This window comes from Theobroma cacao, chromosome 8 (genome assembly GCF_053813885.1).
Source record: "Theobroma cacao isolate CCN51 chromosome 8, ASM5381388v1, whole genome shotgun sequence".
NCBI lineage: Eukaryota > Viridiplantae > Streptophyta > Magnoliopsida > Malvales > Malvaceae > Theobroma > Theobroma cacao.
In genome coordinates this window covers 14397339-14418072 of record NC_142646.1, presented here as the reverse complement: position 1 = coordinate 14418072, position 20734 = coordinate 14397339, and the positions used below count along the sequence as shown (strand labels likewise).

The 20734-nt window shown below is 32.4% G+C and overlaps 1 non-coding gene across 1 annotated transcript; it reads right to left on the bottom strand.

Annotated features, from left to right (window-relative positions):
- Nucleotides 1-16058: 16058 nt before the first annotated feature.
- LOC148761229 (small nucleolar RNA R71) lies at nt 16059-16165 on the bottom strand. Its single transcript, XR_016028114.1, has one exon. It is a non-coding gene; the product is annotated as a small nucleolar RNA R71 (small nucleolar RNA).
- Between the last annotated feature and the right edge of the window lie 4569 nt (nt 16166-20734).

Sequence of the window (20734 nt, the reverse complement as noted above, 5' to 3'; positions counted from 1 at the left end):
TATCTATATATATATAGCATTAAGACACTCGACTTCCAACGGAGCGACCTTGGCAAAGGTACAACTATTGAATGTCGAGATACCTACCAAAGAGACGAGTCCACGTGGACACCTTGACCTCGGTTCCAACTGCCTCCTGATCTAAAAACATGAAGTTGAAAACTATGAGAATGAACTCAGTGAGTGAACATAGGAAGGTAACAAGCAATTGATAAGGAAAATTTAAAAATCATGATGCACTTGTTTTGAAAACAATACAGTTTAGTTTAATTTCTTCCCTAAACCCCGTGTTTCAAACATTGGTAAATAAATTATTAGTGTTGCAAAGAACCCCATGTTTCAAACATTGGTAAATAAATTATTAGTGTTGCAAAGACCCATGCTCAATCATGAAGATAAAAGAGTGAAGAAAAATTATATAAAAAATCGAGCAAGGTAGCAACGTGACAACACTTTCTCGCTGCAGCAAAAGGCATTCTTGGTTTGCATATGTTTTGGTTTTTCAAGTATATCTCCCACTACAGAAGTTCAATTGACATTCTTGTTAGGTCATTAGAAAGATAAGAGGCAGGGCTACGACTTTAATGTTTACCACTTTGCCTAGTTCTAACCGGAAGGTGGTCAAAATTTCTATCAAAATGACATTAATGTACCACCACCTAAGGGTTTTTGGTTGCAGCGAGAATCCATTTTCGCTATAGCCAAATTCCTTGCTGCAATAAACATTAATTTGAAAATACTTAACAACTTTCACTGTTCAACATGTAAGACACCACATACATTACAATCACGTATTATATTCATAAACTTTCTACTACGCATGTATATATATATATATATATATATAAACACGAATACCACCACCTCCCTCAGCCAACATGCACTCCCCACACGCACATCATTACCGGCATGTGCACTGCTCACTCCGCACATGCACAGTTGTAAGTGTCACAACATCGATTCGACCGGCATATGCACTGCCCACTTCGCATATGCACGGTTGTAGTTGTTACAACATCGCCATTCAACCGGCATATACACTGCCCACTCCGCACATACACGGTTACATCAATTACACAAAATTACTTAGCAATACATATCATATATTTTTATATACACATCAGCATCATATAAAGGTACAGAGATTCATTACAATCATGTTCCACATCACCAAAAACATTTCACTAAAGGCTTGTTCCCATGCATTTTATAGAGAAACAATTAAAATGTCTCAATCAACCACATGTGCCTTAATCCCAAAACATTTTGTGCAAGTTCACTCACTGGTATTTGTCGAATCTTTACTCAACTCCAACCTCAACTAATGGTCCAAATGGAACTGTGGGGCCTCGTTGGGACCTATCATCACAACAACATCACAACCAACCCGATTTGCATAATTATATTTCTAAAAGCTATCCACTAAATCATGTTTTGCTAGTTGTTTTTAACTAGCTTCCATCTACCATCAAGCGGCTGTATATTTTCACTATTCTAGTCACACTACAATGAATAACCCACGTCAACTACAAAACACTCACCGATCTAGCCACTTGCCATTCTCAACAACTTAAAAAAAATCAACTCAATTTCACTACTCATCTTGGTAGCTTTATAATTGAATTTCTTTCCCAAAAGTTTTCAAACTATCATGAAAATCTCACTTTCTCTCTCTAGAACGTCCAGTTAGTGAGAGAGTGTAATAAGGAAAGGTTTTTGAGGGCTTTTATGGTGAGAAAGTAGAGAAGAACAAAGAACTTTGGGAAAGGATACACAAAAACATGAAAAATTGGGGTTAACTCAAGAAAATATATGGAAATTCAAGGCAAGCTTCCATGGGGGTTTGAGAGAACGTGGGAGAGGAAGGAGAAGAAGAAGAAGTGCTGAAAATTTGAAGAACATCCTAGAAACTTAGATTTTTATGGGTTAAGTTTATCCATTTCTAGTAAAATTACCAAAATGCCCTTAACTATGTCATTTTGTTTTTTCCATTGCTTTTATGCAATCTTTTTACTTCTTTAACACTGAGACAAGGTCCATAAGGATTTAGAAATACTCGAGTTCATGAAAACTTAAAAATTTCAACCTGAGATGTAAAATGACCGTTTTACCCCTATCGTTAAAATTATCAGTATTTCTATCTTCTTCATTATCTTATCCTCATCCATTCATTCCCTAGGCCTACTTGGACCTTAATAACATTAGAAAACAGATTTCAAGGGTTGATCAAGAGAAATGATGAAATTACCCCTAGTTCATGTTATCGCGTCTATTGCTAGTTACGGGTCAATAGAGGTCAAGGTCTCACATTAACCTAACTATATAAGTCACCTTTTAACTATTTTCCATACGAGAGCTTTTCACAATTGAAGAAACCCTAGTTTTTGTTAGAAAAAGAAAAGCGTTTCTCTCTTTGCCCCCACTCCTTTTGTGTGAAAGAGAAAATTGCTTATGAAATAATTTCAAGAAAGGTTCGGCTAAGATTGTTAAAAATAAGAAAAGGGCAATTGTTGTCCTTTTTACTAGCATAAAAGTATAGTTCAAAACTCCCTCCTTTTTTGAAGGTTCAAGTGCAATCATTTGTACTACCATTTGAGGCCAAGCACTTGATTGGCTAAGGTTTTTGCTCCATGTGGAGTTTGCGAGATTGCTTCAAGAAATGCCATTGTGATTACAAAAATACTTGGCAAGGTAACTTTCTGAATAATAATTTTTTTTTGTGCTTTTATGTGTTAAATATCACTAAGGTGATCCATGGGTTGAGGCATGTTTTGGTTGTTTAGTTATAAAGTTTTAATTTTCTTTCCACTGCATATTTTGAGCATGTCGTCCATAGCCAAACCCATTAGTTTGTGGGTGTTGAATTGAGAGTAAAAAAAATGTTTGATGAATGAAAAATGAAAGGGAAAGAAAAAAGTGTACTCGGAGAAAAAAACCAAGGTTATATAGGTCCTAGAGCAATTATGTGCTTAGGGTGACTTAAGCTACATATTGTCACATATCATACCTCAACCCGAGGCACACATTACAAGCTGAATAAGTCCTGACGATCCTTTATTTAGTATTAGCCTATATTAGTGGAGAGGGAGATGAAAAACAAACGTATGAAATTTTAAACTAGTTTGAAGTGTGTGTGAGCATAAACCTATCCGAAATGCATGAGATTCATAGCAAAAGTTTCACACACACACACATGAGAATTTATTCAAAAATAAGCTTGAATTTGATTGTAATGTGAATTTAGATAATAATAATGTTTTACTTTAAGTTAAGAAAACGAAATAGTTTATGAGGAAATTAGAGGTTGCCAATTAATTTGTGCGTCTGATTTGTTAGTTTAATGTTTTCAACTATGTTATTTTGTTTTCTTAGCTTTTGCTCGAGGATTAGCAAAATAATAAGTTTGAGGGCGTGATAACTCTAAGAAATAGAGTTATTTTACCACATTTTGATTATCAAAAATAGCTAAGTCCTTGTGTTTTTAAGTTAATTTTAGGTAGTTTTTATATTTTCCTCTATTTAGTTTAATGCATTTGAAATATTTTTAATTTGATTAATTTGACTTCATTTTCATATCCATAGTCTTAATTTGAGAAACTACTAATTTAGTCTCTATTTTGAAGGTTCTTAAGTGTAAAGAACTTCATGGAAGTGAAATACGCAAGATGGTTGGGTGTAGAATTTGTTGAGAATGCTGCGATCTTTTTGCCATAACTTTCTTTACCAAACTTCAAATGTGGTGATTATTAGACAAATAGAAAGCTGAGAGGAAGGGCTACAACTTTTTTGTTTATCACTTTACCGAGTTCAGAGTGGAAGCTGGTCAAAATTCGTGTCAAAAAGAGAATACTACACCAAGAGAGTAACACAAGTCAGAACATGCAAGAGCTACAACACTAAAAATGAGAGTCACAGTGCTGAAAAGTATGTGAGACAAATGTTTAAGTCAAAATACTTAGGGGTCATGGCTCTCAAAGTGAGAGTCATGGTGTTGGATGCCTGTTTCTAAAAATAAATTTGTTGATGAGAAATTTTGGAATTAAGTTAATTTGTGCTTATTTAAGAGACTTTTTTAGAGAATTTTATAGAGAGAATGGAAATAGCTTTTTTGGAGATTTTAAGCTAAGAATCAAGCAAGGGAACAAGATCAATTGAGAGCGATTTGAGATAACAAAGCTTCAACATTAGTTTTTTTCTCTATTTTGCATTATTCTTATTTTTTTTAACTTGAATTCATGGCTAAATTTTTTTGAATAATGTTTTAGTTAGATATCGTAAACTAATTTATTTTTCTAGGATTATGGTGGATTTCAACATGTAGTTTGAACATTAGTTTTTCTTTTATTTATCATGAATGGGTATAGTTGCACTTATTCAAATATGTTCTTAATGCTTCTAATTGCCTCATCAATAATTAACTGAGTTGTGATTCTGATTGCAACCCGACAGAGATATTTTAAATTGAATAAGATTTGAATAGTATATGTTCATGTCATTTCCGTGATCTCATTCGTAATTCGGGTAGACATACGTCAATTGCCATGCATAGCCAAATTAGGACATTAGCTTAATGAATCTAATTTAATTGATTCCTATAGACATATAGTGAGCTAATTAAGTTAGGTATTTGTGCAAGCATCTTTATGGAGACTTGTACATAGCTTTGGATCCTTGGTTAGTGAAACCACCTAGGAAGATAAATAATAAGAGAAGCTAGTATCAGATGAAGTGTTGAATGAACCCATAATCCTAGGTCTTTAGTCTATTTTCTCTCTCAAGTAAATTTAATTTCTGTTAGTTAATTTAGTACTTATTTTAATTTCATTTTAATGAATTTTCTACAAATTTTGGTTACTTAAATAAGATTAATTAGTTGTAAAATTTTAGTACTTAATAAAAATTTAGGAACAAATCTCTATGGGAATGATACTTTACTTCTTACTATATTACTTGTTGCGATAACGTGCACTTGGGTGAAAATTTAACAACATATATAAAAATAATAATCAAGGATATTTAATTATAAATATAAGAATCAAAATTGTTAATTCCTTATTTATAATTAGTTATAATTCTAAGATAATTATATTGCTCCATGAGTGATTAGGATTTCCTTATTTTTTTATTAATTCTTTTTAATTAAAGAAAGATAATAATAAAATAGAATATCCTAATTTAACATGGACTAGCAATTAGGATTAAATAAATAAATTATTATTTAATTATAATCGTAGATGGCAAATATTTATTTAATTTTAATTAATTATATTAAAAGTATTTTTAAGAGAGAAATATATATCTTATTTTTATAGGGCTAAAAATCACTTTATAAATATGTGATTTTGGCCAAAACCTTAGCCACCTTTCTTTGAGATAGCCCAACTTCTCCATCTCTCTCTCTAGGTTTTCTTCTTGCTTCAGCAATTTTTTATAAGCCTCATGCAAAAAAAAAAAAAAAATACTATCAAAGAAATTGAGAGAAAACTATCTAGTTACCATCTTGAAAAGTATTCTACACCTAGCCCACTCTAGGTTCGAGTTTGAAAGATTCTTGAAGAAAAAGTGGTAAGTCAAATTAGTCGAGATTTCCAATAATTGGTGTGGTGGTGAATTTATTACAATTCACTATAAGAGAAGAATCAAATATATTTTTAGCACAGTAGGCACTATCTCTTACTTTTTATTCTTTTTTATTGATGCGATTATTATTTAATTTGCATGATGTATGATTGTGAATTTCTGCTCGTGTAAATTAGATAAATTGCTTCCATAGCTTGCTAGAAAATTTTTGAAATTTATAGGTTACACAATCACAAGCATATTCTATGATCTAAATCCATAAACTAGTATTAGAGCCATGGGTTTCATGCAAATCAAATTTCCTGTATGTTTATGCATGGTTGGCACCTTTGCATGATTTAAATATCTTTGATTCAATCAATATATGATTGAATGCATGTATGGATGGATGTTTAAGTTTTTTGCCACATTAATTACCCCGAAATTGTTAAAAAAATTTACTTGTAAAATTTTTTGTTTGGCTATGTAACAAGTTAGGTGGCCTATCATCGCCGTATTTCCTTCTTGATTTTATTTCATTTTTCTTAGATCTGATGTATTTAGGAAAAGCTATGTAAATTATGTAATTGGGAGCATACATGGAGAAGAAGATCGAAGCCATGGAAGAAAAAGGTAAAAATTTGGTCTCTTGATTGATTTGGTTAAGGCTATCAAGTTTTGATTTGTTTTAGGATTTAATTATTATCGAAAAACATTTTTTGAAATATGAATTTTTTTTGGGAATTTATATTATTTTTCCAAAAATTTTTTATGTCCAAAAACCCTAATGCAAAACCCAAACCCTAAAACAGATGTTGCACAAATGTCACATAGAAAAACCCCAAAGGTTAAAACTCAAAGCCCAAAAGTCCCAACAATTGGGAAAATACAACATAAGTTGTATCATAGACACAAAACCCCAAAAGTTGGGGAGAAAGAAGAGAAAAATTCATCACAAGTAGCTAGTCAGTGGAATTTGGTGTTACTTTATGGCAAACTTTTCTCCCATACCTGTTTCCAAAATTTGGGTATAACTTTTAATCCGAAGGCTGAAATAATGCGATTCTTATGGCATTGGAAAGCTAAGAGATATGGATAGAATTTTTATGTTTACCACTTGGCCTAGTTCAAATGGGATCTAGGCGAAATATTCATCATAAATGTCTAGTCAGTGTGTACCAAAATTCTAGGACAAGTTTTGCCCTAGGAAAAACATCTGTTTAAAGGTAAGGAAACCAGAAGAAAAGGGAAATTTTAGCCTTGGATTGAAAATTAATTTTTATTTTGGTATTAATTATTGAGATTAATTAATTAAAAACTAAAATTATTTTTCAAATTGGGTTAAAAATTAAAATTTAAAATTTGAGGACTTTTAGGTAGCCATAAAAAATAAAAAAGGTACCAGTTTGGAAGTTGTTCCATGGGGACAAGCTATGGAACCAAAGAAGATCGAAACTTTTCTATTTTTACAAGTTGTAATTTTAATTTTTCTCGAATGGATTTTAATGTTGCTTATATTTATATTTATTTATAAATATCGATATATGTGGATGAATGATATGAGATATTGTTTGATTAATAACATGTCAACTAGAATAGGCATCAACCTTTCAAGGATTGCCATACATACATTATGTATTTTATTTTAAAGAGTTTTATTCTATGAGATACATAATGAATGTAGGAAATTAAATTGAAGATCTAGACAAGATGGTAATATGGACTTAGTTATATACTAAAGTATTTAATTGAAGACATAACCAAGGCCATATTTTGACTTAGGATATTCTAAATGCATCTACAAAATTTGGTAAAAGCCATTAACAGTATTGAGTGTGAAAGGATGCTAGAAATCTTAAAGTTCATGGTCTCCATTGTTGGCTCATTACCATGTGAAACATGTCACTCCCTACAAGTGATAACTCTATTAGATAGAGTTATTTAGCCACATTTTGGATGTTAAAATAGTTAGGTCCTTGTGTTTTAAGTTGATTTTAGATAGTTTAAAGCATGTTAACTTATTTCAATTCACGTAATTATAGTTCATCTTTATATTGAAAGTCCTAATTTAAGCCAATACTAATTTAGTCCTTGTTTTTGTAGGTTTTCAAATGCATAAAGTTAAATGGTGATGAACTATGCAATGAAGACCAAGTGCGGATTTCCACTAAACATGTTGCGGTAATTTAGACCTAACTCGAGCTACAAAGATTAAATCAATGTGATTCTTAGACCATTGAAAAGATAAGAGCCATACCTACAACATTCATGTGTACCATTTCACCGATATTAGCCTTGAGGTAGGAAAAAATCATGTTGCAAGATGAGGTACTATGGTAGTTTTGCACCAAGGCAACACAAGGAAGCAATGTCGTGACCATGAAAGACTCAAGGAAGCAGAGTTGCAGCCTTGAAAGACTAAAGGACGCAACACCCAAAGGAGCAACATTGCTCCCATACTAAATCCCAATAGCTCAGTGCCGTGGTGGTCATGAAGGAAGGCCGCAATGCCAATTGGAAGTCTTGGAAAAAAAAATTTAAGTGTAAAGCACCAAGGCGCTCAAGGTGCAAGGTCGCAATGCTCAGACATTTTTCACTAGAATACAACTATTCAGGATTTCATTTTTTAGGACTTTTTGGTGGCTATAAATATGTGATTTTTAGCAACTAAAAGGGAGGTCTAAGATAAGAAAGAAGCGATAATTAGATAGAAAAGAAAAGGGTTCTATAAAAAGGAGGAAACAAGAAGAAAATGAAGAGGATTGAAGATCAAGAATCAGTTGCAACCTTGTTCTTCATTGTAGCTTTTCATTTCTCTTATTCTTTTGCTATCAAAATGATTTATTCTCTTGACACTGTGATTTTTACTGAAGAAATGATGATGAACTAATATCTTTTTCTAGGATTATGGGTTATTTCAACATGTAGTTTGAATATATGATTCTTCTTTGCTTATTATTATTAGGTATTATATGGTTTATTCAAATCTATGTTTAATGCCTTTCTTTGCTTAATCACAAATTGAAATGATTAGGTTGTCTAAATGTAACTCGACAGAGGGAGTTTAGACAAGACCATTGATTTTAATAGCTTATGTTCTATTTACTTAGGAGTTAAGAGATAGATTTGTATTTAGGATAAGAATATACCTAAATACCATAAGCAACGAAAATGAGCTTTTCTTAACTAATTTGCATAGACATGTGAGATTAATTTTGAAAAGTATGTGTGCAAAAATCTCGAAAGAAACTTGTACATAAAATCGGATTCTAAGTTAGCCATTCTTCCCATTAATCTAAGTTTTAAGGAAAAGATTAGATTTAAACGAAAGATTGAGAGACGCTCTAATCCTAGGTCTCTACAGTAATAGTTTCTTTAGGAAAATTACATTCATATCGTTAGTTGGTTTCAACAGTAAATTTTACATCAATTAATTGTGAAAAGTTGAGTGCTTGGATAGGACAAATTTTGTTACAAATTTAATACTTAGTAAAAGTTTAGGAGCAAATCTCTATGGGAAATGACATTTGACTTATTTCTATATTACTTGAACGATACATATACTTGCATGTACAAAATTGACAACAAGTTTTTTGCACCATTGTCAGAGATTTGCATTGTCTAATTTTTTTGTTGATATTAAATTAAATGAAAGTGTCTTAGTTAAAGCTTGTTTCTTTTTGTGTTTTTCAAGTACATCTTGGTCATTGTATGAGAAGAACAAGAAATTTGGAAATTACCTCATGTGATCTAGAAATGAAAAGAACATTTCAAAGACGTAGAAAGAAAAACTTACAAGGTTTTACTTCTTTTAATACAATGGCTGAACAATAGGGAAAGCGACAAGTCCAAGAGAGAGTAGTGGGAGAAAATCATTCATTAAGAGACTATGCCATTCCACTTGTCCAAGGTATTGCATCAAGCACCAAAAGGCCAACCATTCAAGCACATAATTTTGAGATCTACCCGGCCATTATCACCAAGATCTAGACATTAGTTCAATTTAGAGGTCTTCCAAATGGTGATCCAAAGGGGCATATCTCAAACTTCCTAGAGATATGTAATACATTCAAGCAAAATAGGGACACAAATGATGCAATTTCGTTGAGACTATTTCCTTTCTCGTTGCAAGACAAGGCAAACATGTGGTTGAACTCATTCCTCACTGGCTCAATTACAGCGTAGGATGGCCTTGACTAGAAATTCCTTCCTAAATTCTTTCCTCTGGCAAAGATAACTGTGAAATTCGACCTTGAGTAAGATGATAAGTTAGGAAATTCTTAGGTGAGCATATAGATTTCATGTTTCGAACATCAAACTTAGATTGAACCTTCAAAAGAATTATTGACACTTTTTGTTGTTTGTCACTTTTGAAGCAAAAATTGTCTAAGTCTAAAAGAGGTCAAAATATGTGATTTTTATAGAATAATCTTTTGGAAATAAAAAATGGGGTTAATGATTCCTTTGGCTTTTAGATGATCAAAAATGGTTTTTCCTTAATTTTTTGAGCACGAGTGCTAGGCTAAATGGGAGCCACAATTTTAATTTCAATCAAACCTTTTCGATTTTGTTCTTGAAAGCAAAATTTAGATTTTGATTCTTTTGGATATTGATTTTTTTTATAGTTTTATTGAATCCAAAAAGGGGCTTGTTTGCTTATTTACATTAAATATCTTAAGTAAATGGAAAGTAAATGGTATTTAATGTAAATAAGGTAGGCAAGTTTTATAGGCAGTTTGTCTCAGAAAATTGCATTCTGTCTCAAATGTATCGATACATGTTCATGATGTATCGATACATTTTCCTCAAAACCAAATGTAATGATACATAGGCCAATGTATTGATACATTTCATCGATTTAAAAAAAAGGGTAAAAACGTATTTTCACACCCTAGCTTATAAATATATCACATTTTTCAAGGGTTGGCAACCCTCAGCTGCATTTGCAAGGCAAAACACCTATTCTTAAGCTCTTTCAACACATTTTTAATCCAAAATTCCATTTTTATATTCTAAAGCTTAGATTTGGGTTTTTATGGAAAACGATGACATTTTTAGCTTTTAAACTTTTGGCTTCAGATTTTCATAACTTAAATAGTTGTGTTATTGCCCAAACTTTCTGTTGGCGATTTAAGTTTAAAAGTTTTATGATTTGCTTAAGCATCTAAGCTCACCTAAGGTAAGGATGGAAGATTTATGGGTTTCTTAGCATGGGCTTTAACTAGCAAATTAGTTTAGCCAAAGTTGAGTACTTTCAAAAGTACCTAGAATGATTATTACGAAATTCTTATTCTAGGAAATGATAGTGATGATTATTGTATGATAGGAACACTTGAAAACTTCACAAATAAAGCAGAAAAGGAGTTATGATTGGAGTAAGGAATCGACTTTCCAATTAGGTGAGTGGATACACCACTTTCAAATTATTTTGATATGGAAAGCTAGCGTGATTTCAATGAAAAAGATTATTTATGCATGTTGAAATTATATCTCTAAATTTGGTTATCAAAGGATTTGAGATTCTAGAATGAAAATGATTTTCTAAGAAAATAAATTGATAATGATTGTGATGTGATTTACACAATGGATTTTTTAAAAATGTTTATGAATCTACTATGTATTAGTTTTCAACAAGGGGGTACAAGTAGATTATGTTTGAAGTCCACTCGATTACTCTAGTCTTCAGACTAGTGTGGGTACGAGATATTGTATGCTTTTTTATAGATGCTATAATATGCATGTTAGTATGATGAATGCCATAAGATTATGTATATGATGTAAATTCCATATACCATATGAGATGATCAAGTATATATGATGCATACTATAGGATGGTGTATTTGATGTAAATTCCATTTACCATATGAGGGGATTAAGTATGCATGATTAATGCCATGAGAATATGTATATGACGTATATTCCATATACTACATGAGATGATTAAGTATGCATGATTAATGCCATGAGAATATGTATATGATGTATATTCCATATACTACATGAGATGATTGAGCAAGCATAAATGCCATGAGATTATGTATATGATGTAAATTCCATATACCTTATGAGATGAGTAAGCATGTATGTGAAGGACATTCCACATACCACATGCTACGAGTATGAGAACTCAAAAAGTGCGATTGATACAACTTTCATGAGGTGCAAGTGACTACTTCACTCCTATGATACATCATAAAATGCCCAAGGTGCAATGGGGATATACATTGCCAACCCAAGGTGTAATAGGGATGTACATTGCAAGCCTAAGGTTGATGGGGGTCAAACCATCACACTATATGAGTTTCAATGTTAATGAAATGATTATGGTTGTTACGTTTATGGTGTGTTGTATGTTGAGTTCATTTAAGTAATGTTTACGGTTTATACCTTATGATGGCGTGAGAATGTGCTTAATAAGAAGAATTGAGCCTAAAAGATAGTTCTCGAGATGTAAGAGGACTTAAGGAATGGAAAAAATGCTGAAATTGTTCAAAAATTTGGTCTTTGTGTTCAAAGTATTGATACATATGGAGCATGTATCGATGCATTCTAAATAGATCGCCATGGGAGGCTTTCTGTGTGAAATGTATCAATACATTTTACCAATGTATCGATAGATTCTTGAAAGTATTGATACATTCAATAATGTATCAATAGATATGGTACAAAAAATGATGTTTAAGTGAATCTGATGGGGATTTTAAAGTTAAAGGATTTCTAAAGGGTTATATAAATTTGTTTTCAAACAAAAGGTATTTAAATGAGTTTAAATGACATGTATAATGAATTTTCTGATTTGGAAGTTAGGAACGGCATGAGTTATAAATGAATGGTTACAAAAAAACTCTTATTCCCTAGCTTGTCCCCTTTTCGTATCCACTCATGAATCTTTGTGACTCACATGTTATTTTTCCCATTTACTTTGTTACAGATTAGTGATAGCATCTGATAACAGCTAGTGTCACGGAAACTAGTGTTCTATCTTCATTCCTTCGTAGCTGTCTAGTAGCAACTTGATGCCTAGAGGGTTGATCACGTTCTGTTGACGAGTAAGTCTTTACTTTATGTTATGTTTACAGACTATGAACATGTTTATGTTGATATTGCCAATGTTTAGGCACCTTATGTCAAGCCTAGCCCTATAATATACTTGCCATGTCATTCATGTATTTGACAACATGCTTGCATACTTGAATACCTCGAAAAAATCATCAAAAGTCGGTAATGTACCTAGTGGTACAACTAAGTTGATTTAAGCCTCGAACTAGTTTAAATATAGATTTTAAGATGCAATTGAGAGTTATTGAATCTTAGAATGACTTAATATGGTGATTCAGAGTTCGGGGATTGATTTGGAGTTAAATTGGAATTTTCATAACGTAGAGGTAAAATGGTCATTTTTCCACCCGAGGGCAAATTTGGGATGGTGGATGAAATTTTGATCAAGTTTGACTATTTGGAACATAATTTGAGCTTAAGAAGTGAAAAATTTTAATTCTGACAATTTTTCGAACATAAGGGCAAAAAGGTCATTTCACGTGTCCACAAGGACGTAATTAGAATTTTTTGAATTTTACACCACCTTGACACTTGTCAAACCCATGAAATTCATTTTATGCTTGGATAATTGAGGGATTTTATGTGGTGGAGAAGAAATGGTTAATTATTAAGTTTTATGTATGGACCAATCACATGGTGACAAGTGTCAAGCTTTAATATTATTATATTTTCCTTTATAAACCCAACTAAAACTCTCCCATCTCATTTCTCTTGGCCCGGCCAAGGCAAGAACAAAAGGGAAAAAGCATAGAACAAACCCTAGAGAAGAAAATCAGTAGAAAATTCATTGGATTTCAAGGAATTAAGCAAGTAAAGGTAAAATTTCTTAATTCTAGCTTCTGATATACCTTTCCTATGCATTCTTTTTCAATTACCATGGTTAAAATTCAAGATCTCATGAAGGATTCATGTCTGATCGAATTTAGGGAGAGAAGATTTGATGATTTATTTGGTTAGATTTCAAGGTATCTTAGTGTTTTTAGTTATTTGGTCATGTTTAGCATGAAATACAAGCAAGAAATTTCATGCCCTTCACCCACACTCCTTGGCTAAAATTTTCAAGAGAGAAATTGGATAATGGACTTTGATGAATTTCATGCTATATAGGTGTTTTTAGTTGTTTTATGATGTAAGGTGTAAGAATCAAGCATGAATATTACATGTTCTACACTAAACCTTCAATGGCCGAATTTTACAAGGAAGATATTGAAGATGGATTTTTGTGATATTACATATTATTTAACTTGTAATTGATGACTTGGAGTGTTGGAAGTGGAATCAAGTTAATTGGAGTTGAATTGGATGTATTGGCCAATTAACCGGTGTATAGATCAAATTAGGCCAACACCATTTTATTTCGATACATAATTGAAGCTATGTAGAACAACATATTTAGATAATAATCTGAACATTTCGCATCCCATTTCATGCATTCATATAGAGCCTAAATTAGTTTTATAACGGTTTAGTACAAATATAGTAAATTGCTTGTTGTGCATTATGTTTAGGTGGTGAAACTTCCAACAAAGGTAAGGAGATTGTACCCGAAGACTGGGACTAGGAGTACTTCGACTCCCGATATTGTGAGTAACCTTATTATCGTCTTAATTATGTAAAGTAGTTTTTATTCGTTTTTGTGATTTTATAGAAAAATGAGTTTAAATGGTAAATCTTTATGTTTTATAAGTAAAATGTGATTAAATGAAATGAGTTTTATAAATCATTTTGAAATTGAATGATGATTTTAGAAATTGAGTAATTGGAGACTGTTCGATTGTGTTGTAAATTTATGGTTTGAATTGAATGGCTTATGGTGATATTGGCATGAATGGTTGGTTAGGAAATTGTGTTCAAATTGTATAAACTATTTGTTTTGCCTTAACAGGCTGGGTAGTAATATAATTGTCATGTCATGCTGTTGAAACTTTTATTGATTTGGTGGGATATTGATTAGTCACTGCAGTGGCGGGGTTTTCGTGGACCAGCCTATTAAAGAGAGGCACGGTAAACCTGATTATATTTTACCTCGATACTAGAGGGTTGGAGGGTATCTCCTAAGGTAAAGCTTTAGAGTTCACTACACACTAAACCACCACGTGAGGGTCAACTCAGCCAATGCCAAGGAACGGCTATGCTTTTAAACGTAAAAATGTGTTTTATGCGTATATGAACTTTTCTTTAACAACCTTGGCGGACTCGGTTGGATGCCCAGACCAAGGTATCCTCGAGAATAAGTTTTGGCACGAGCCAAATTTTAAGAAATTCATAAGCCATGTTGATTATTTGAGTGAAATAAAATTATTTTATTTAGTTGAAATAAGTTTGAAACGTTATGAATCATAGTACGATGAACTATTTTAAGTTGTCTCCATTTACTCGACTTTAGATATTTTAGATGATGTTTGTTTACTCACTAAGTTTATATAAACTCACCATCCTCTTTTCCACTCATTCCAGGATCAGGACAGTCCGTAAATAGCTGATTACGTCGAGGGTTATTATTGGACTTGCCTCCTCAGAAATTGTAGGTCCACAACCTTTGTTACCTTTGGTCATTCGGGGGCCCACACATCATTGTAAATTAAATTACATACTCTGGTTATCTGTGTTACTGTATGTATAGATTTAGTTTGCTTTTACGCTACAAAAATTATTTACGCAGAGTTCTATAAATATTGTTTTATAAGAAAATGAAATATTTCATTTAATATTTTTATTTTATTCTATTAGCTACAATTTTACCCTAAATGAATGTTTTAGACATAAAACTTGTTTTTAGTTATGAAATGTGTATTTTCCTCTATATATTATATTTTCAGCAGGTTTCAAAATTTTTGAAAAAATGACCAAAATGCCTTTGTGAGACAGAAAATATTTTTTTATTATTGTTTTGATTTGGAAATAGCTTATAATCTTTTAAAATATGATATTTAGTAATTATTGCTCACAGGGGAGGTGCGAAAATTGATATTAAGCCTTGCGAGGTTTCGGTTGGCAATCAGGGTAATGAATGTCTATCGGGACATCGCGGCAGTTGTCACAGGCTCGAGGAGAGTATCGGGTCGTGACACCTTATATGAATAATGTTATGTATGAGTTCATGATGATGGCTCGAGATCCTATATGGACACTCGATGGTGCTGATGATGTTTAATGTTTATATAATTGTGCACAATGACAGTGGCACTTCTTAATGCACATATAGATGTATTAAGTTGAGCTTACACAATTAAGTTGAGAAGTTCCTATGTTGTGTAATAAGTTTTAAGAATGTATGTATTACGATTATGTACTTTAATGGATGTGATATGATGTTTCGCATGAGATGATGAATGTTTGATGATGTTATGATAGGAGGCTTGCTTAGGGCTAACGGGTTATGCTCGTTTAGGTCATGCACTGATCACAATGCCTCCCGAAAATGGGATGTGACAATAGCGATGATGAGGAACGATATTACTAATTTTACACAACTTGATGGTGTGTTGTTGTACGAAGCCTAAGAGAGATATAAGAACCTAGTTAGACGTTGTCCTCATCATGGTCTACCAAAATAGCTCCAAGTGCAAATGTTTTACAATGGATTGAGTGGTCAAGTAATAATCACCATTGATGCTGCTACTAGAAGAGCTCTCATGGTGAAGTCCATTGATGACGTATACGGCTTATTGGAAGAGATGGGGTCGAATAATTTTTCATGGCCATCGGAGCAATCGGTGAATAGAAAAGTAGATACAGTTCTCGAAGTGGATGCCATCACGACATTAATCCACTAGGTAGCTACTTTAACTAAAAAATTTGATTCTTTCAGCACTGATCCAATTCAAAGTCCTTTTGTAATGTGTGAATATTGTGGAGATGGACACACTAGTGAATCAGTGTTTAGTTTGCAACACATAAACTACTCAGTTTGTGGGGAACAGATAGTAACACAACCCCTTTTTCCAACACCTGCAATCTTGGATGGAGAAACTATCCAAACTTCTCATGGGGAAACAATCAAGAAGCATAAGATTCAAGGTTGAATATTCCTCCTGGTTTCAACAACAATTAAGAGCCCTTCATTCATTGTCAAGCAACCTCATTGAGAAACCTTTAGATGTATGTTGGACAATTGGCAAGCTCAATAAACAATAAAGCTTAAGGGACTTTGCCTACACAGAGGCAAATCGAAGAAAGGGAGGCAAAGAGCAAGTTAAGGCCATTACATTGAGAAGTGGCAAAGAGATTGAAAGTAATACTCGACAAGTTGAACAAGTTGACAAAAGAGCCTAAAGTGAAACCCAGATAATAAGTCTTGACAATCAGAATAAGGAGAATTAAGCTAAAGTCACACCACTACCACCCTTTCCTCAGCTATTCAAAAAGCAATAGCAAGAAAGTCAATTTCAAAAGTTTATGGAGGTGTTCAAAATGCTTCACATAATCATCCCATTTGTTGAAGCTTTAGAACAAATGCCTTCATATGTTAAGTTTTTGAAGGATACACTTGCTGGTATATGCCCTTGAGCCAATTGGATTGATCAAGGAATATATATTGTCATTTAATGCATACTAAATCGCATAATAATATGTGATAGAAGTTTTCCTTCATGTTAGTACAATAATAAAGAGTTATTAAGTACTAATTGGATGGAGCTCATGGAACTAAAGGCCTTGCAAGAGAATTGTAAAGTTGTTACAATTATGAGATCATTATGCATCAAAGCCTTCCTAAAATTGTTCCTGGTCATTGCATTATCAAGACAGGGCATTGACAATGCTTAAAGACTAGTACATGTTGAGCTTCCTTACATAGAAAGTAAGTAATCGATCTCATATATTGAAGTATATGGGACACTTAAGGATAGCATGTAGGTGCTTGTTAATGAACAAGTTCACTGAACATGGCATGCTATGAGAACTCCATTTGGTATTTCACTCAACTGTCTATGGAATATGTTCTCATGTGATAGTCATGCAACTAGTCCTCAAACTTAAAACACCAGGTCATCTTGTATGGGGAATGACATACTTTGATTTCATCTCTACGGGTCTGACAGTGACCAGATGCCTAAACAGGACGCTTTTGGGTATGCATGAAGCATGGGGAGGTGAATAAGTAGTCAAGAGAGGATTCATCACCCCAAGTGATATGAGGGGATGTATCTCACTTGTTCTTAATTCTTGATTAATTTGTTTAAAGTCTTTGGGCAAAGCATGATGAATTTGAGGAAAGTTAGTTTCCCATATCATAAGGTTAGTCATGAATTATAAGAACTAAAATAGAATGTTATAAGTAGACACTAAGCCACACTTTATGACATATTTTGGATATTCGGTGAAAGGACCATATTGTACTAAGAGGCTTATCACTGAAGGGCTTTGTCAAATTCTTTAATTGACTCTCTAACATTTAGGTGGTCATGATGTATTGCTATATGCCGCTCATGATCTATAGATATAAATCAATTATGAAATTAAGATTTGATTAGGATTTATGTTTATTGCCAACATGTTAGAAACCTAATGGATCACACACATTAAGTGACATGATTGGGATTAAATAAGGATAATTAATTAAGTTGGACTTACTTGAAAAATACCAAAATAAAGTAGAAAATTATTTAAGTTCATAGAGGTTTAATTAAATTAAAATACAACTGTTGTATCTAGGGTTATAAATTAGTTTGACTATATAAATATATTATGTTAAGATCACTTAACTACCATCTATTTTAATTTTGGGTGATTCATAAAAAATAGGAAATTGTTTCCTACTTTAAAAGAAATTCCTAAAATTAAGGATAGTATTTTAATATGGGAAATTCATAGGAAATAGTTTCCTACTTTAAAAGAATTTCCTAAAGTTATGTGATAGCATTGAACTTTCCTTTAAAAGAATTTTTGTTTGACTAGAACTTTCTAAAATTTGTTAAGCCACCATTTAGGTGACTTGAACAACATACAATTTCAGAAATTAATCCATAAAATTAAAAGGAGTTTTAATTATAAAGAGAATTAAAACAAAGAGTCTTAAAATGAAAATTTTTATTCCAATGAATTTCTAATAAGAAATAAGATGTAAAAGGTTTACTTTCAATGTTCAGAAGGGAATTTCTTAAACATTAAATTAAAATAAAACAATACCAAATAATTTGAGTCTAGCACTTTAAGTGAATTAATTGATGCTTTTCTCAAATAACACACAAGATCACCAAGTGATATTAAGTTTGCATTTATTTTTATGCTTTTGATTGTGATTATAAAGGATGAGGAGACCTTAAAAGATTAGGTCATGGATGGTTAAATTTATTTCTCATGGCATTTATTTTAAAATAAGGTTTGGGCATCCTACCTTATCTCTATTTTCTTTGAGTTGTAAAATTCTTTTCTTTCCTAAGTTCATTCTAATGTAACTCGAGGTTTCTTGATTATAGAATGTAATTAGTTACATCAAAGTGTAAAACTAGGGTTAGATAGAAAAATTTTCGTAACTTAAAAATGGAGATCCAAAGGCTCCATGGAAATTCAAGAAGATTACAAGCAAAGCTTGAAGACGATGTTTGTGTAAGTCCCCTAGGAATTTCACCAACTGATTTCCTTAATGGCTCAAAGAAATTAGAATTAGTAAATTTCATAATCATCCTAGTAGTTGGCATAAGATAGATTTATTTTTTAGTATATATATATATATGATATATGTGAAATGTGAGAAATGTTATGCATGTCAACAACACCAAATCAATGAGACCTTAATTAATGAATTAATAAATAAAAATCCCTTATTAATATATTGAGTCAAAAAGTTACGTTCTAGCATATAACAAGATAACCAAGCTGTGCATTTGCATTTTTTTTCTTCCAGCATAAAAAAAAAAAAACAAGATAACCAAGCTACTCTTTTAATTGGAGGCTTGTTGAGTCACTCAAGGCCACCCTTTACACGAGCACATTTGAGTTATTGGTGGGTCTTACTCAACTAGTACCTTGTTGTTCGGATGTGTCACACATGACTACATAGTATCAAAGGCAAAGTTAGGTAAAATGTATATGATACATTTAGACAAAGAGTTGTCACCTAATTGATCTAGGAGTTGCATAAGATACAATTGGTAAGCTAAGTTATGTACCTAATTAGTGTCATCATGGCTTGTTGAGTCACTCAAGGCCATGGTGGGATGAAAAGGGTCCTAACTGAATAAGAAGTTTAAAGGTTAAATTTCTTGAAATAGTTGAGGAGGGCTATTATTTTGATAAAATATTAAGAATAATCATATAAGATTCGAAAACCTTGTCGTTATGATTATATAATTTGTGCCAATGACTAATAATCATATATGTCGGTTTATATAGGATACAACTTTATCATGGTGAATAGTTTGTCTCTTAGAAGCATACTTGATGCAAACAAGTTGACAAGCCTAAATTTCATTAACTTGTTTCGCAATATCAAGGTTGTCTTGAACAAGAGAAAAAGACTTTTGTCCTATATGGTCCTATTCTCGAGGAACTTAGCGACGATGCTACAAATGAGGAAAAAGAGGCCTATAGAATTTATATGGATGATCTCGATCAAGCCACATGTGTGATGTTAGCTAGTATGGTTCTAGATCTTCGAAAGCAACATGAAGCAATGAATGCTTTGGTTATTATCCAAAACCTTAGAGAAATGTTCGATAAGGAAAGTTGCACAGAAAGATTCAACATTTCAAGGGAATTATTCTAATGTAAGATGTTTGAGGGAAGCAGAGTATAGCCTCATGTGCTTAAGATGATAAGATATATCATATGACTTGAGCAGTTGGGTTACGTTATGGATCATGATTTGAGCATAAACCTTGAACTTTCTTCGTTACCAGAAAGCTATTCACAGTTTGTATTGAACTTTAACATGAACATGATTGAGGTAACCCTTTTGGGCTTATTGAATACGCTCACATAGGCTGAGAACACCATTGTGAAAGAGAAGATTTCGATTCATCTTGTCTCTTTTAAGAAAAATAAAAATATAAAAAGAAATTTTTTTAAGAAAGATAAAGGTGAAAAGGCATCAACTTCGAAAGGTATGAAGCCTATTGAAGGAGTGAAGAAAGACAAGGACAATGACAAATGCCATTTTTGTGGCAAACTAGGG